We start from the raw sequence: 17,022 nt of genomic DNA, 5'->3' as shown, positions 1-17,022 counted from the left end.
CCTATAGACAGTGATCCCAGAGGTGGTTTCTTATTGGTCACTTTCTAGAAGATTGAACGGTACCACTGCCCCAGGCAGGGGCCAGGATCCAAAAAATAGCCCTGACAAACAAAAAGTCTGAAAAATTCTGCCTCAGGTTTTTGGATTCTCACCACTGCTGGACGACTGCTGGATAAAAACTATGAAAATCCAAGCTCTTCCTGTCATTGCAATGCGTATTTGGGCATGAATGAATTCAGCACAGTGACTTAAAAAGAAAGACATTTACACTGTTTTTGTTTTAATCTCGCTGTCTCTGTTGACACTGAAATTTAAACTGTTGGAAAAGAAACTCTAGAGAGATGTTGAAATGCTGTGAAACGCTTTGATACAGTTCCATTTGCATTGGTTACACTGGCTTAACTAAAACAGGTCATTTGTCATTCAGCTCCAACAGCTTTGTCATGTCAACCCCTGAGCTATTGACGCAAAGCAAATTTTTATAGCACAAAATATGAGCAGGAGAAAAAAGGAACTCATGCACTACTTAAACAAATAACTTAAAATTTTATTTTTGTTTTAGCAAGTACACTTGAATTTGACATCGGTTGGGTTAAAGAACATAAATCACCCTAAGCGATCTAAATCATCTGATATTCATAAGCTAAAGAGGCTGCTGAAAATGATGAAATGTTACGCTTTCACTTTATCAAGTCCCTCCCCACCCTCAAAAAGTGTCTTTATATTTTATTCTCTCTGCTCTCTCCCCTCTTCCTCTCGCAAAAATGTCAATAGACATCATTTATGTTGAAAAAGAAAAGGTAGCTCACCACCAACATTTCCAGGGCTAATGGAGGCTAATGGAGTTATACCCAGGTTGTTGTGGTTCTGTTCGCCAAGCTGGGAATTTGTGTTGCAGACGTTTTGTCCCCTGTCTAGGTGACATCTTCTGTGCTTGGGAGCCTCCTGTGAAGCGCTTCTGTGATGTTTCCTCCGGCATTTATAGTGGTTTGTCTCTGCCGCTTCCGGTTGTCAGTTCCAGCTGTCCGCTGCAGTGGCCAGTATATTGGGTCCAGGTCGATGTGCTTATAGATTGAATCTGTGGATGAGTGCCATGCCTCGAGGAATTCCCTGGCTGTTCTCTGTTTGGCTTGTCCTATGATAGTAGTGTTGTCCCAGTCAAACTCATGTTGCTTGTCATCTGAGTGTGTGGCTACTAAGGATAGCTGGTCATGTCGTTTCGTGGCTAGTTGGTGTTCATGGATGCGGACCGTTAGCTGTCTTCCTGTTTGTCCTATGTAGTGTTTTGTGCCATCCTTGCATGGGATTTTGTACACTACATTGGTTTTGCTGGGTATTGGGTCCTTCGTCCTGGTGAGTTGTTGTCTGAGCGTGGCTGTTGGTTTGTGTGCTGTTATGAGTCCTAGTGGTGGCAGTAGTCTGGCTGTCAGTTCAGAAATGTTTTTGATGCTCGGTGAACAGAACCACAACAACGAGCACCCGAGCTACAAATCTTCTCCCAAACTCTATATCCATGAATTAATGGTTTTAAATCCTGAAGCTCAATCTTAGATTTAAAAAAAATCCTGTGTGTACCCAACTGCCTTTATGTAGCGTATTTCAGGATATCTCATTGAAGAGCCTTATAACCAATTAAGTGAATTAGAATTGTTGTTGTAATGTGGGAAATCACATGACAGCCTTTTTTTCACACAGCAGACTCCCACAAGCAGCGAGGCAATAATCTGTTTTAAACAATATTGCTTGAGATATAAATGTCAACTAGGTCACCAGATATTTCATTGCAGTAGATTAGATTCCCTACAGTGTGGAAATAGGCCCTTCGGCCCAACAAGTCCACACTGACCCTCCAAAGAGTAACGCATCCAGACCCATTTCCCTCTGACGAATGCACCTAACACTACGGGCAATTTGGCATGGTCAATTCACCTGATCTGCACACCTTTGTGAATGTGGGAGGAAACCGGAGCAAACCCACACAGAGACGGGGAGAATGTGCAAACTCCACACAGTCGCCCAAACCTAGGACCCTGGTCCTGTGAGGCAGCAGTGCTAACCACTGAGCCACCGTGCCACCCATGAAGTAGTGCCTTGGAATCTCTTATGTCAACCTGAGAAAGCATTTATCACCTCAGCTTAACATCTCCTCCGAAAGCCGGCACTTCCATCAGCAAAGACTCCCTTAGCATGCACCACGTGTCAGCTTATATTTTGAATTAAAGTATTAGGAGCGAGACTTGAAGGCACAATCTTCTTGACTTAGAATAGCCTCTGTAGTGCTATCGCTTTAAGGCAGCTGTGCTGACAATCCAGAGCTCTTCCATTCTTGGAATGTCTTAAAAGGGCTATAACTTAGTCTAGCATATGCCAGGATCTTGCCTTGTGACCGAATTTTTGCAGGGCTTAATGAAAGAAATGTTTGTCCTCTATGGCTACAATACCCAAATACTAGTGAAGGGAGACTAGAAGGAAATTAAAGGAATCCACATTATAATAACTAATGCTGCTCTGATTCTGAGCATACCTTATTGAATCTCACCCTTTCTACATATTGGTGAGGAATAGGCTGAAGATTTGTTTCGGTTTTTTTTGTAAAATAATATTTGTTGCTAAGTTATACCTGTTACCTCTGGCCAATTTAAATCTGTGGTGTTTGAAATTAATGCTTTACTTGTGTGGTGTGGCTTTCAGTTGAATGTAGCAGTGATAACTATTGACGCTATTCTATTTTTATGTGTGAGTGAATCTAAAAAGCCCAAACATCAACACAATTACAGAAAGTATCATTACTATGTGACTGCGTTATCTAGGAAAGGAGTGAGTGAGAATGAAATAAAAAGCTCTTGAAAACCAAGAAAGAGAATTCCTGGAAATGAAAAAGTGGCACTTCAGAAAATCTCAAGACCAGCCCCTGGAGGAATTTTTCTTTACCCTTGGTGCCTGTGGGGGTAAATCCAACTTCCTATAAATTTCTCCAGTCAAGCATCCCATGTTAAACAGTATGCCCTGCTGGGTACCTCATGCATGTTGACAGGATTATCCATTGCTGCAGTCCAGAACTAATGCTGGACATGCTGTCTTCACAGTTTTCGGCCCCAGTGTTCCAAGTCTTGAAACATCAAGAAAAGGTTTGCTTCATAATAGTTTTAAAATAAGGGTTTAAATTGTCAATTCTGACCTTTTTGCCTTCCAGAATGACACCCAACACTCAGAAAGAATCAATTACATTTTTACAATTTTCTCCTGATAGAAATAATCCTTTGGTATTATTTTGAAGGGCAAGTTATTAGATTACTTACAGTGTGGAAACAGGCCCTTCAGCCCAGCCAGTCCACACTGACCCTCCCAGACCCATTACCCTTTGACTAATGCACCGTACACTATGGGCAATTTAGCACATCTTTGGACTATGGGAGGAAACCGGAGCACCCAGAGGAAACCTGGGGAGAATGTGCAAACTCCACGCAGCCAGTCACCCGAAGCTGGAATCGAACCTGGGACCCTGGTGCTGTGCGGCAGCAGTGCAAACCACTGAGCCACCGTGCTTTTTAAAATTTGATTTGATTTATTATTGTCGCATGTAGGACATTTAGTGAAAAATATTTTTGTGTGCCACCCAGACAAATCCTACCTTGCATAAGGACATTAGGGTAATAGAAGAGAATGCAGAATATAGTGTTACAGTGACAGAGAAAGTACAGAGAAAGATCAACTCAAATATATCAGAGGTCCATTCATAAGTCTCATAGCAGCAGGGAAGAAACTGTTCTTGAATCTGTTGGCATGCGTTTTCAAACTCTTGTATCTTTTGCCTGATGGAAGAGGGTGGAAGAGAGTTTGGCTGGGTGGGAGGGGCCTTTGAGTTGTAGTCTGCATTGGAACATACTGAGGTTGTGAAGATTGTTAGATAAACATATATTTTTCTCCTTTCCCTCTGAGAGTAATGGTCTCACAGAAACCCTTTAAGGATTGAATGGTTTTGTATGAAACCCATAAGACTAAACAGCTCTTGAGTTGCCTTCCTGACAGTTATGCTGGTATAGGACTACAGCAAAGCTCCAATCAACAATAGAGATTCATTTTATCTGCTCATAGGATGCAGGCATCATTGGCTAGGCCATCATTTATTGCCCATTCCTCATGGCCTTTGGGAAAGTGGTGTGGCCTACCTTAATGAATTGCTACAGTCCTTGAAGTGGAGGTGCACCTGAAATGCTGGAAGGAAGAGTTTCAAGATATCGAAGGAGCAGTGATATGTTCAAAATCAGGGTGGTGTATAGCTTGAAGGGCAACTTGCAAGTGTTGGTGTTTCAGTGCATTTGTTGCCCTTCTCTTTCTCGATGTGAGATGTGACAGGATTAGGAAGCACTGTCAAATGATTCTCGGTGTGTTGCTGATGTCCTTACCTGGCTTGGCCTGGCTTTTATGTGACTCTGTACCCTCAGCATTGTGGTTGACTCATTTGAACCCAAGCCCCCAGAGAATTTCTCTTATGTCTAAATGACTCATCCAGTGAATGTTACTGACTGCTTGCTGCATTCAAATTGAGTTTCATGTTTCCGCCTCTTTAAAAGGTCCTCAGTTGGCAAAACAAAAATCACTTTAGGGTGCCCCTGAGGTTGAGAAAGGTACTATATAAATGGAGGTCTCCATAACAGTCTTCTTTTAACTAACTATGAAAGAAAAAGGTTCATACTTACTTAGTAGCTTTTGTGACCTAACATTCTGAACCAACTATTTTGAATTGCTGTAATATAGGACACAGCGGCCAATTGGCAAATTCAATTGACCGATGCTATGGGATTGGCTGAGTAGCTCTTGTGGTGCAGTAGCCATGTCCCTACCTCTGGTCCAGGAGGCATTAGTTCAAGTCCTACCTACAACAGAAATGTGTAGTAAAATCCTTGAACAGGTTGTTATAGAAAATAGTGTGGCACTGAAAAAGTGCAGCAGGTCAGGCAGCATCGCAGGAGCAGGAGAATTGATGTTTCAGACATAATCCCGAAATGTCGATTCTCCTGCTCCTCGGATGTTGCCTGACCTGTTGTGCTTTTCCAGCACCACACTCTTGACTCTGCAGTCCTCACTTTCTTCTGATATAGAAAATATCCTTATATATGCCTGGTCGACAAAGTAACGAGAAACTAGTTTGTGTTCTTAGGATGGCACTAAAGTGTGATGTAAATGCATATTTTTAATTGACATGTTTGTAACATATCTATGGGTCTAATGAGACTTGTGCTCAGAACATTTGCTCCGGAGATAGAGATGTTGCAACTGCATTACAATGCAATGTTGTGCTTAAGTAGTATATGATGAGGGTCGTGAGCGCTGCCCAACTCTCAGTGCTTAATAATCCCAGGTGTTTGTCTACAGAACATGCTTTATTATGCAAACACTTTTGGTGACTAAACAGAAAGGCATTTGGAGGCAGGAAGCTGCTACATTCAGATCAACCAAATTCTATGAACTCCTGGTGCTGTTCTCAAGAACTAAATATAGCTGCTTGGTTAACATAACTTTCTGGCAACAGGCCTCAGCCATATAGTGTCCTTCCCTCTGTCACCAGTAGGGTGGACTAGAAAGGAGCACTTCAAACTACTGAAAACATCACCTGGGCTGGGGGGGGGGTGTTGGGCTGGCTGTAAAGGGCACAGTATAATTTTCCTCTGTTAATTAATGAAAATAAAGGAGATCTTCATAGTTATCAGCTCTGACTCCCAGGGTTTTGGAGTCAACAAAATGTCCCTTTTATTAGCCCTGGGCAGGACAAGATTAAAGGTTTATAGAGTGCATTGAACCAGCCAAAACAAAAAGTCTTCGGTAAATTTAAATTTCTCTCATTCTACACATATATGTAAAAAAAAGTACTTCAAATTCTTGCTACTGAAAGCAGCTAAATTTAGGACTCAGCCACCTTGTCTTTGATTCTCATACAAGATGATGTTTCTCCATTTTATATCAAATGATCTTAACTTTTTGAAGACTTTGATCTGGATCATCCCCTCAATCTCTTATACTCAATGGAATAAAAGCCAACTTTATTATTTAACTCCTATTATTTAACACCTTTATCATTCCAGTCAATTTGTACTGCATCCTTTCCAAGGGCAATATTTTTGTTGAGATGCATTATCATAATCTGAATGCAGTACTCTGAATGTGGTCAGACTCTACACCTGAAGCATTGCCTTCACTTATAGGGTCCCTGCACTGTTAATGTTAAGGTCAAATGTATTTCAGCACTTTGCTGTTGCTTTTTTTGGATGTGCTTCTGACTTAAGTTCCACAAGGCATGGGAGACTCAACATTTTGTCTTATTCATTCACAGGCTGTGGGCATTACAGCATTTATTGCCCATCTCTAATTTCTAAGAGTCAAGCACATTGCTGAAGGTCTGGATTCCACTGTAGACCAGACCAGGTAAGGATGGCAGATTCAAAAGCAGCAATTGCTGGTATGACTCAGAATGTCTGGTAGTGCCTGTGGGAAGAAAGCAGAGTTACTGTTTTGAGTCTAGCGACTCTTCATCAGAACTGGTGGCAGATGCGAAAAAGTGCCATTTATGCTGAAGACTAGACTGATGGAGAGGTGAGTGGTTAGGTGAAACCCCAAGAGAGAGACATAAGAGAGGTAAGCGGATGATGGCATATTGATAGTAGGGCAGGATGAAAGAGAAGCTGAAAAAGTGACAATGAGAGCAGAGAGAAGGAGAGAATGATAGGCTGAAAGCAACCTATTTGATGACATGATCAGGGCATGGGACTAGGCAATAAGACATAGAAGATGGAATCAGGCTCCAAAGTTATTGAACCTGATGTTGAGTCCTAGAGGCTACAGGGTCCCCAAATTGAAAAAGAGATGTTGTTTTCTGAGCTTGCACTGAGGCTTGCTGGAAAACTACAGCAGGCGGGTAACAGAAATGTGGGAACATGATGGTATGTCGAAGTGGCAGGAAACTGGAAGTTTGGTGTCATCTTTATAGACAGAACATAAGTGTTCTGAACAGGAGTCACCTAGTCTGTGTTTCGTCTCCTCAATATAGAGGAGACCACATGGTATCAGTGAATACAGTAGATTGAATTGAGTGAAGTGCAGATAAATCAGAGCTTCACCTGCAAGGTGTCTGGGGCCTTGGATAGAGAGAAGGAAGGAAGTAAATGGGCAAGTGTTACAGCTTCTGTGATTTCATGAGAAGGTGCTGTGGGAATGTGATGACACATTCTTCCCTCAAGGGCATTGGTGAATTAGTATGTTTTCATGATATTTGACAATGATTGCATGGTCACTATGCTTTTGTTTTAATTCCTATTCTTTTTTATTATTGAAAATTTTGCCATCCATTATGGTGAGATTCAAACCCAGAACATTAAGTTAACATGATCACTGCAACACGACCTTCCCCCAGACATTGTGATCTTGCCTGAGCAAGATGATAGCTTTGCCAACAAACATTTGTACATTGGTGTTCCATATATAAGCATGTTGAATATTCACATGCTAAGATATGCATTAGTACTTATACAACTAAGATTTAATTCACTAATAGAAAACAATGCAGCTTGAACTGATATAAGCAAGACTAACATAGTCTGTGTCTGCCCAAAGGATTAAACCTCTAATCACACACATAATTTTGGAACTTGCTTTTTCTTTAATGTGCTTGTGGCTTAAGTTCCACAAGACATAGGAGACTCAACATTTTTTCTTATTCATTCACAGGCTGTGGACACACTTTCCACAACCTAAAATCCAAGAAGGAAGGAATTTTTGGATATTAATATTTTAATATTAATATGCGGAAGAACTGTCTGTGTTTGAAGGAGTATTAAACAGAAGGTATGTCTTTGATATTTTTTAAAAGAAACAAAACTTCAACTTAATCAAGTGTGATATTGAAGATCAAAGGAAGATGCTTCAGATACTCCCTAGGGTCTAGACTCTGCCTCTGCAGGGAGTGAAAATGATACCAATAAGTTGCTGACTATTACAGAATCAATCATGCTCAGTCATACTGATGTCAGGCTGTGATTGGAGCGGTCCTGAGCCAAATTGGTTAATTTAATAAGCCACGTGTCATCAGATGAAAGAAGGTGTCGTCAGGTGTTGTCTGTTGGAGGAGCCTCCATTCCTGTGAAGGGAATATCCTCAGGATGGTTCAGCACTAGAGTTGGTGAGGGGGATGAAGGGGTGGGTGGTGATTGTCCATATGAGTAATCTCTGCATACAAAAATAATTCCTCTGACTGATTCTTGCCTATTTATTATTTGGCATTAATGCAAACCATGTGATAAGATGACATCTGTTGAAGGCAGGCAGTTGTCGGGGGTTTAATGTACAGTAAATGTCTCCTCAAGTACGAGTTGGGATTCTTTGTAATTAAGAATGGTGTGACCTGCACCTTGGAGTTGATCCAGCTGTCACTGAGATGAACGCCCTAAGTAAAATGCATCAGAATAAAAAATAATGAATAAATTGAGAGCTCCATTTACGGTGGTCAGTCCATCAGGTCTGCGATTTTCAAAGTAACCTGATGGATTTTACTTCACAATCAGTGAAGCTAGGGGTCAGAGAAAGGCATGAAATTGTTCTTTGATGTCAGGATAACAAAGACTGCCTTTTTATTGACTAATTTTTGATATAGCAGAAACTTACACATACAGGAAGGTTAGGGTATGTGAGATCATCTCCAAAAAATGTGTATAATTGCATGGCAATTTCTCCAAAGGAAACTTGCAAAGAAGAGAAACAGCTCAGGAGGTCCCAGAGTGAACCATAGAATCACAGAATTGTTAGAACATAGAAGAAGCCATTTAGTCTGTGCTGCGCATGCTGGTTCTCTGTAGAGGAAAATCACTGACTACCATCTCTCCCCCATTTGTTGGTGCCCACTATATATTTTCCTTGTCAGCAAGTGATCCATCTTCCTTTTGAAGACCTCGATTCAACCTGCCTCCATCAGGCCCCAAGCCAATTCACTCCGTATTCCACCCAGTCACTGTGTGAAAAAAGGGTTTCTCCTTGATGGTATTGCTTCTTTTGCCAATTACTTTAAAAATGTCATTCTCTGGTTCTCAATTATTGCACAAATGGGAACGATTTCTACCCATCTACTCACCCAAAATCAGTGTTTAGTGAAGGAATGGAGATATAGTTCCTCGTCAGGATGGTGTGAGGCTCAAGGGGAACCTCCAGGTAGTGGTGCTAAACCTGATGCTGTTGTGCATCTAGAGACTATGGATTTGGATGATACTGTTGAAGAAGCCTGCATGAGTTGCTGCAGCATATCTTGTAGATGTTGCCATGTGTTGCCACTGTGCATTGGTGGCAAAGAAAATAAGTGTGAAGATGATGGATGGGCTGCCAATCAAGCTGACTCCTTCATTTTGGACATGTTCAAGTTTCTTCAGTTTTGTTAGATTTTAGGGCTGCAGTCATCCAGAAAAGTGGAGAGTATTCCATCATAACCCCGAATTGCACCTTATAAATAGCAGAGAGGCATAGGGGAGATAGGAGGTGAATTACATTTTGCAAGATTCCTAGCTTCTGACTTGTTCTTGAAGTCACAATATTTACATGGCTGGTCCAGCTCAGTTTCTGGTCAATGACAAACCCCAGGACATTGATAGTGGGTATTCAGTGATGATTTTGCAGTGGTACATCAGAGGGACGTTGTTAAATTCTCTCATGTTGGAGATAGTCATTGCCTGGCAATTGTGTGGTCTGAATGTTACTTGCCACTTGTCAACCCAAGCCTGGACATTGTCTAGACCTTGCAACAAATGGACACAAATTACTTCAGTATTCAAGGGGTCGCAAAGGGATCTGAACTTTGTGCAATTTTCAGCACATATTCCCACTTCTGACTTTATAATCGAGGGAAGGTCATTTATGAATCAGCTGATGGATGGGCCTAGCATATTACCCTGAAGAGAGATGTCCTGCAGGGATGTCTGAGATGATTGACCTCCAACAATGACAACCATATTCCATTGTGTCAGGCAAAAGTGAAACCAGATGAGAGTTATCCTCTGAGTCCCATTGCCTCTAGTTTTACAAAGGCTTCTTGGTACCACACTCAGTCAAATTCAGTTTTGATCTCATTTTTACTTTACCTTACCTTGGGTTCAAGTTCCTCCGTCCATGTTTGAACCAAGGCTATAATGAGATCAAGAATTGAGTGACCCTGGTGAAACCCAAACTTTACATCGGTGAGCAGGTTTTTTGCAAAACAAATGCTGCTTGATATCACTTTTAATGCCACCTTCCATCACTTTTACTGATAATTGAGAGCAGACTGATGAGATGGGGAAACTACTTGGCTTGGATTTGTCCTACTTTTTATGTACAAGATATATCTGGGCAATTTTCCACATTGTTGGGTAGATGTCAGCATTCGAGCTGTATTAGAGCAGCTTGGTTAGGGGTTTGTAAAGATGGAGCACAAGTCTGTAGGATTGTTAGCAGAATTCAGTCAATACAATTCATAGCTCTTGTCGTATCCAATACTGCATTAGTTGATGTCAAGTGGAGTGAATCAAGTGACTTGAATTCCTCAATTAATTGCTTAATTACCCAACAGTATTTGTGGCTGGATGTGTCAGAGCTGCAGAGCTTGGATCTGATCTGTCTGAGCGCAATTTTCTAGAGCAATTTATGAACCAACTAAATGCAATTTATAGGCAAGTTTATTCCTGTTAAAATAAAATTAACAGGTCTTGGATAAATAGTTGACACAAAGGATGCTGAAGAGCAATGGACAGAGCTGTTACAACACGGCAGTAAACCCTTCTGCTAATTAAAACAAACACATAGAAAAGCTCACCTCGCCTCGTAATCTGTTAAAGTATGAGTGACAGAGAACTACTCAAATTCCATTATTTAAAGAAAAAATAACAATTTTATTCTTTAACTCCAAAAGTGAACATTAACAACAACTATTTATAACTCTAAGCCTCCCTTCTCTGAAAGATTTGTTATCTACCTGCCACTCTATAACAGTATATTGAACCAATAAAGCCCCTATTAAATTTACATCAAATCAATTTTCAAAACTAGACAGCGGCTGTCATCTCTGGTGTCGATCCTCCTTTGTTTGTAATTTTCCCTGGGTCATTTTTGGTCTTCTGCTGCAAAGATGTTACGTATGAAAAATATACTTTTAATAGAGAGAATTTTTGAATAGCAGTCTTTCGATGGCAGAAGGTGCTCTTTCCCTGGTTAACTTTCCAAAATACTGGCTTTTTCTATCCCAAACATTGGATTGTCTCATTGATTCATTGTTGTCAAAACAGTAAAATTCAAATTTGATTGGGTTTTAGTATCTTGGGGCATAATTTAAACTGACTGGCTAAATGCGAACTGCTGGGAAACAATGAGGTATCTAGGTTACAGCTAAAATGTTACATCTTTCAATCTTCCAGCACACTCTGACATGTGCTTGCCAGCTTTCACTCTCTCTTAAAGGTACAGTACACACCTTTAACTTCATAATGGAGCAATGGTCATTCAGCCTTTGAGCCTGTCCCACCATTCAAGAACATCATGATTGAGCAGTGGCCTAACTCCATATACCTGCCTTTGGTCCATATTCCTTAATACCTTTGCTTAACAAAAAAATATCTACCTTGGATTTAAAAATAAAAACTGCTCCAGCATCCATTGCAGTTTGTTGAAGGTAATTTTTTTAGGTAAATTCCTTTGCCATTTTTAAGGTAATTGGCAAAAACTACACCATGTGAGTTTCCTGTTTAATACCTGCATGAGTGAGCAAGTGAGGACTGCAGATGCTGGAGATCAGAGTCAAAAAGTGTGGTGCTAGAAAAGCACAGCTGGTCAGGCAGCATCCGAGGAGCAGGAGAGTTGACGTTTTGGGCATAAGCTCTTCATCAGGAATGTGGGGGGAGGAATCTGAAATATATGGGAGAGGGGTGGGGGGAAGGTAGCCAGGAATGAGATCGGTAGATGAAGGTGGGGAGTGATGGTGATAGGTCGGAGTGGACGGTGGAGTGAATAGATGTGAAGGAAGATGGACAGGTAGGATATTTCAACAGGGTGGTGCCGAGTTGGAAGTTTGGATCTGGGATGAGGTGGGGGGGAGGGGAGATGAGGAAACTGGTGAAATCGACATTGATCCCATGTGGTTGGAGGGTCCCAAGGTGGAAGATGAGGTGTTCTTCCTCCAGGTGTTGGGTGGCTAGGATTTCGTGGCGGAGAAGGCCCAATTCCTGCATGAGCACTTCTCATATGTCTGAAGTGGCTGAGCTCATGGCTATTCCATCTGTCCATGCAGAAAGAAAACAAAAGCACAACTTTTCACTGCAAGGCAGGCCATTGAATGCTGAGATGTAAGGTTGTTAAGTGCCTCCAGAGTCAACAGGTCTGGGTGAGATCGCAAGGAATATTTCTTTAAGTTGCTCATGGGATGTGCTAGCCCAGCATTAATTGTGCAGATAGCGATGAAGAATCAATCGCATTGCTCTGGGTCTGAAGTAACATATAGGCCAGATAAAAGACTTTCTTCCTTAAAGGACAAGCCAGCTCTTTTGTAAAGCAATCATCAGGGGTTACATGGTCACTATATTTACTGAATTCAAATTTCACTGACAATCATGGTAGGATTTGAGTTTTCAACCCCACCCCCAGACATTAGCCTGAGTTTACAATTACTAGTCCTGTGATACTACCACTGGCCCACAAGCCTCATTAAATTGTATGCTGAGGCCATATTAAGGTGGCAGTTATGAACAGTTCTGAAACTCCTTTGACCCGGCAACCTGACCTGGGAAGTGGCCACAAGTTCCATTCATTCTTCCTCTGGAACTGGCCATAAGAAATAAAGAAGATCCTGCATTTGTATGGTGCCTTTCACAAACCCAGGGTGTCCCAAAGCACAAAGCTACAGAAAATAATTGAACTCTTGAAGAATAGTCAAGGTTCTAATGTAGGAAAAGCAGTAGTCAGTTTGCAAGCTGCAAGTTCCCACAAATTGACAGGTGACAATGACCATGATATCAGTTAGGGAATAATAATTGGACAGATTTCTGGTTCTGCTTGGATTGCAGAACCTCAGATTGCAGCATGCACAGGGTGAACTCAGCCAGCACTATTCTGGGCTAGAATAATACTGCCTCAAGCCCCAAAATATTCGGCCTCAGCGAGCCAAGCCTTTCAATCATTCAAAGGGCAATGGTTGAGAAATTGTACAGGAGTAGTTGACAGATCGAGTTGGGAGGCATGGAGTGCTGTCCAGGTTCACATACAGTCATTCTTCCTACATTCCTTCCCTTTTCAAAAAGTGTTCCTGTTGCTTGGATAAATGTCCCACACATTAACGTGGCTAACTGTAGACGAACTGATTTAGCACCTTACTGCTCAATCTCTCCAAGTCAGTGTGAGCCTCTATTGAAGAGTAGGTGACACAGGACACAACTCAAGAGTAGCAGTTAGGGGTCTCTCAATGACAAGTCCCACCGTCATTTGAACACTAGGTACTTTCATGGGCTGTAACAGATTTAAGGGGAGGATTTCACAGGACAGTTCACCTGACACAAGTGTCATGAATGTAAACTGGAGACAAGCACCAGCAATGCTGCACTCACCCCTGGTCAGCGTATTTTGCGGTGTCCTCGACAATGGGCAAGCTTGTTCAACTTTGAACCCCAGCTGGAAACTGCGTTTGCTTCAATGTTAGGTTCGAGCACTTCATTCAGAACTCTCATGAAGTAATAGTCACCCACTCAGCAAGGAAAGCTCTTGAGTGAAATTAAAGCAAAACACTGCAGATGCTAAAAATCTGAAATAAAATTAGGAAGTTCTGGAAGAGCCCAGCAGGCCTGGCAGCATCTGTGGAGAGAGAAGAAAATTATCAATGTTTCAAGCTCAATGTGTCTCTCTTTCAGAGGAGTTTGCAGCATTAACAATCTCAGGGTTTACAGGAGAAGCTTATCTACCAATCCAATCTATAACTTTAATCCTCTATATCTTTATCATCTTAAGCACCTCAGTTCGACACAACTCAGTCTTTCATTTTCAATGTAGGTTAGATATAAAGTCATCATAGTCCCATTAGGCCAGGGGCTGCTTTCTCATTAGGGAGAGGGGTGGCATGGTGGCTCAGTGGTTAGCACTGCTGCCTCATAGAACCAATGTTCAGTTTGTACATTCTCCCCATGTCTGTGTGGGTGCTCCAGTTACTTTCCACAGTTTAAAGATGTGCAGGCTAGGTGGATTTGATGGCAAATGTGGGATTGCAGAGTAGAGTTGGGGTCTGGGGATCTTTCTGTTGCAGCTGTTGAGCGGGACCACATCTGATTAATTCACTCAGTCAGGAACTTCACTGAGAAAATCCTGCACTCAGCCTCTCATTGATTTGGCATACTTTGTAACTTTGGGTTGGGCCATTTATATGCATCTGTTAAATTTCCCTCATTCTCATTCCCTCTGTTTCTTTCTTCCTCAACCATCCTTTCCTCTACACTGCCTTCATTTCTGTCTCATTTTTGTTTCCTCAGGTTGACATTTGTCCCACTATCTTTTCCTTCAGTCCATTCTCTCTCTCCTTCAGTCCTTACATTTTCTTTCCTCCTTCCTCATTATTGTTAGCCTTTCGCTATTTTCTTAACTTGTCTTCATTCTGCTGTTCAATCTATTTCTTCCACTCTCACTTCTATCTCACTCCTCCTTCAGCTCTGTCTGGTTTTCCTCTCACTGCAATATCTTTCCCTCTGCTTCTTCCTTTTACTCTGAACAGTGGCTTTACAACAAGGTGCATTTACATAGCACCTTTAATGTATTAAAACAACCCAAAGTTTTACACAGGACCATTATAGACACTGAGCCCCAGAAGGGGATATCACGGCAGATGATCTAAAGCTTGGATGTGGTTTTAAAGAACACCTTAACCAAAAGGAACATAATCTGAGAGATTTTGGGAAGGAATTCTGGAGTTTAGGGTCCAGGCATCTGAAGGCATAGCCATCACTGGTGCAATAGTTAACATTGGGTATGTGCAAGAGTCCAGCATTGAAGGAGTGCAGAAATCTTGAACTGTTGCTGAGGTGGGGGAAATTACAGAGATATTTTGGGGCCAAGGCTGTAGAAATACTTGGAAAGAAAAATGAAACTTTTAAAATCAAGTACTAGGGGTCACTGTTTAAAAATAAGTGCTAGTTCTTTTCTGACAGATATGAGGAGAATTTTTATTTCAGAGGGTCATGAGCATTTGCAACTCTCTTCCTGAAAGGGCAGAGAAAGCAGAGTCTTTGAATATTTTTGAGGGAGAAGTAAATTGATTCTCAATAAACAATCGGGTGAAAGGTTATCAAGACACAGGCAGGAATGTGGAGTTACCACATCAGCCGTTATCTTATTGAATGGTGGAGCAAGCTCTCATGGGAGGCTCTGTGGCTTAGTCCTGCTCCTATATATATGTATGTCTGTTCATATGTAATGATGAGGAGGTGCTGGCTTTGGACTGGGATGGACAAGGTCAGAAGTCACACAAGGTTATAATCCAACAGGTTTATTTGAAAGCTTTCGGAGTGCTGCCCCTTTGTCAGGTGAAGTGTGATTTCAAACAAACCTATTGGACTATAACATGGTGTTGTGTGACTCCTGACATTGTTCATATGTAAGGCCTTCCCAACAAAGTAGATAGGACCCCTCCCACCCTGGTTATATTCTCTTCCAACCTCTTCTGTCAAAAAGAAGATATAAACATTTGAATATATATATATATATATATGTATGAATAGATTTGAAAACAGCTTCTTGTCCACTGTTGAATGGACCTCTCAAATGTTAATTCTGATCTGCCTCTCTGCGACTGTAATACTGCGTACTTCACTCTGTTCTGCTACTCTGATGCACTTTGTCTGGTGAAATCTGCCTGTATAGTGCACAAAACACTTTCACTGTATGTTAGTATGTGATAATAATCAATCAATCAATTAATCAAGAAGGTCAGTGTGTGAATGGCATTAATTCTGAGTTAGGACAAAGACAGTAGAATTTGGGATGACCTCAGGTTTACAGAATGTTGAATTTTGGAGGATGGTCAGGAGTGCATCAAGGACTAAAGGTGAAAATGACATGGATGAAGTTTTCAGCAGCCGATGAGCTGAGGGAACATTTTTGGCTACTACTTATTCTCGTGTTTGCTACTACAGCTACAGGTGAGGTGAAGCAGCATATTTAGACTGGGGAAGGGATGCAGTGGAACAAGTTAAAGTGCAATCTCAGCCCTGATTCCACAAAGGGACTTGCAAAACAGTGCCCAAGTGAATGAGATTTCATTCTAAACACCTACATTAGGGAAGAATCAGAATTTAATGTACTGACGAGTTTCCTGTCTGGCATGAATGCAATTTTCACTATCTTTGTCGAAAATTGTGGAATTATGCAGGTCAAGCAGCCTGTTCCTTTTGTGAGATACATGGCTATTTATGTCCAATATTCCTTCTCTTGGCCTGCAAACATTTTTTGGAAACTATTCAGCCAATTCCCTTTCAAAAGTATATATTGAATGCACTTCCACCATCCTTTTAGTTGTGCATTTGAGATGATAACAACTTTGTGCAAAAGAAAAACTCCCCTTTTTTTAAATAGAATCCCTACAGTGTAGAAACAGGCTCTTCAGCCCAACCAGTCCACACTGACCCTCTGAAGAGTAACCCACCTAGACCCATTCCCCTACATTTATCCCTGACTAATGCACCTAACCTTCGCATCCCTGAATACTATGGGCAATGTAGCATGGCCAATTCACCTAACTTGCACATCTTTGGGTTTTGGGAGGAAACCCATACAGACACGAGGAGAATGTGCAAACTCCACACAGACAGTCACCTGAGGCTGGAATTCGAACCCGGGTCCCAGGCGCTATGAGGTGGGAATGCTAACCACTGAGCCACCATGCTGCTCTTCTTTGGTTCATTTGCCAATTACCATAAAACTGAATCCTTTGGTTATTGACTCCCCTGCCGTTCCACCAGTTTCTGCGTATTTGTTTGAACACAAGAC

General features: G+C 41.6%; 1 long non-coding RNA gene across 3 annotated transcripts in view; it reads left to right on the top strand.

The window, feature by feature from the left end:
- Window positions 1–17,022, top strand: part of LOC148152005 (uncharacterized) — a 191,418-nt gene that overhangs the window by 67,434 nt on the left and 106,962 nt on the right. For all 3 annotated transcript variants that reach the window (XR_015759203.1, XR_015759202.1, XR_015759201.1), the window contains 2 exons: window positions 6,332–6,423; window positions 7,723–7,839. This is a non-coding gene — a long non-coding RNA (uncharacterized LOC148152005). The remainder of the gene's footprint in view (window positions 1–6,331; window positions 6,424–7,722; window positions 7,840–17,022) is intronic.

The sequence above is a fragment of the Chiloscyllium plagiosum genome, unplaced genomic scaffold (assembly GCF_037043375.1).
Source record: "Chiloscyllium plagiosum isolate Xiang-an unplaced genomic scaffold, Cpla_swu_hap1 HiC_scaffold_2, whole genome shotgun sequence".
Classification (NCBI taxonomy): domain Eukaryota; kingdom Metazoa; phylum Chordata; class Chondrichthyes; order Orectolobiformes; family Hemiscylliidae; genus Chiloscyllium; species Chiloscyllium plagiosum.
This window is presented reverse-complemented; position numbering and strand designations above follow the sequence as displayed.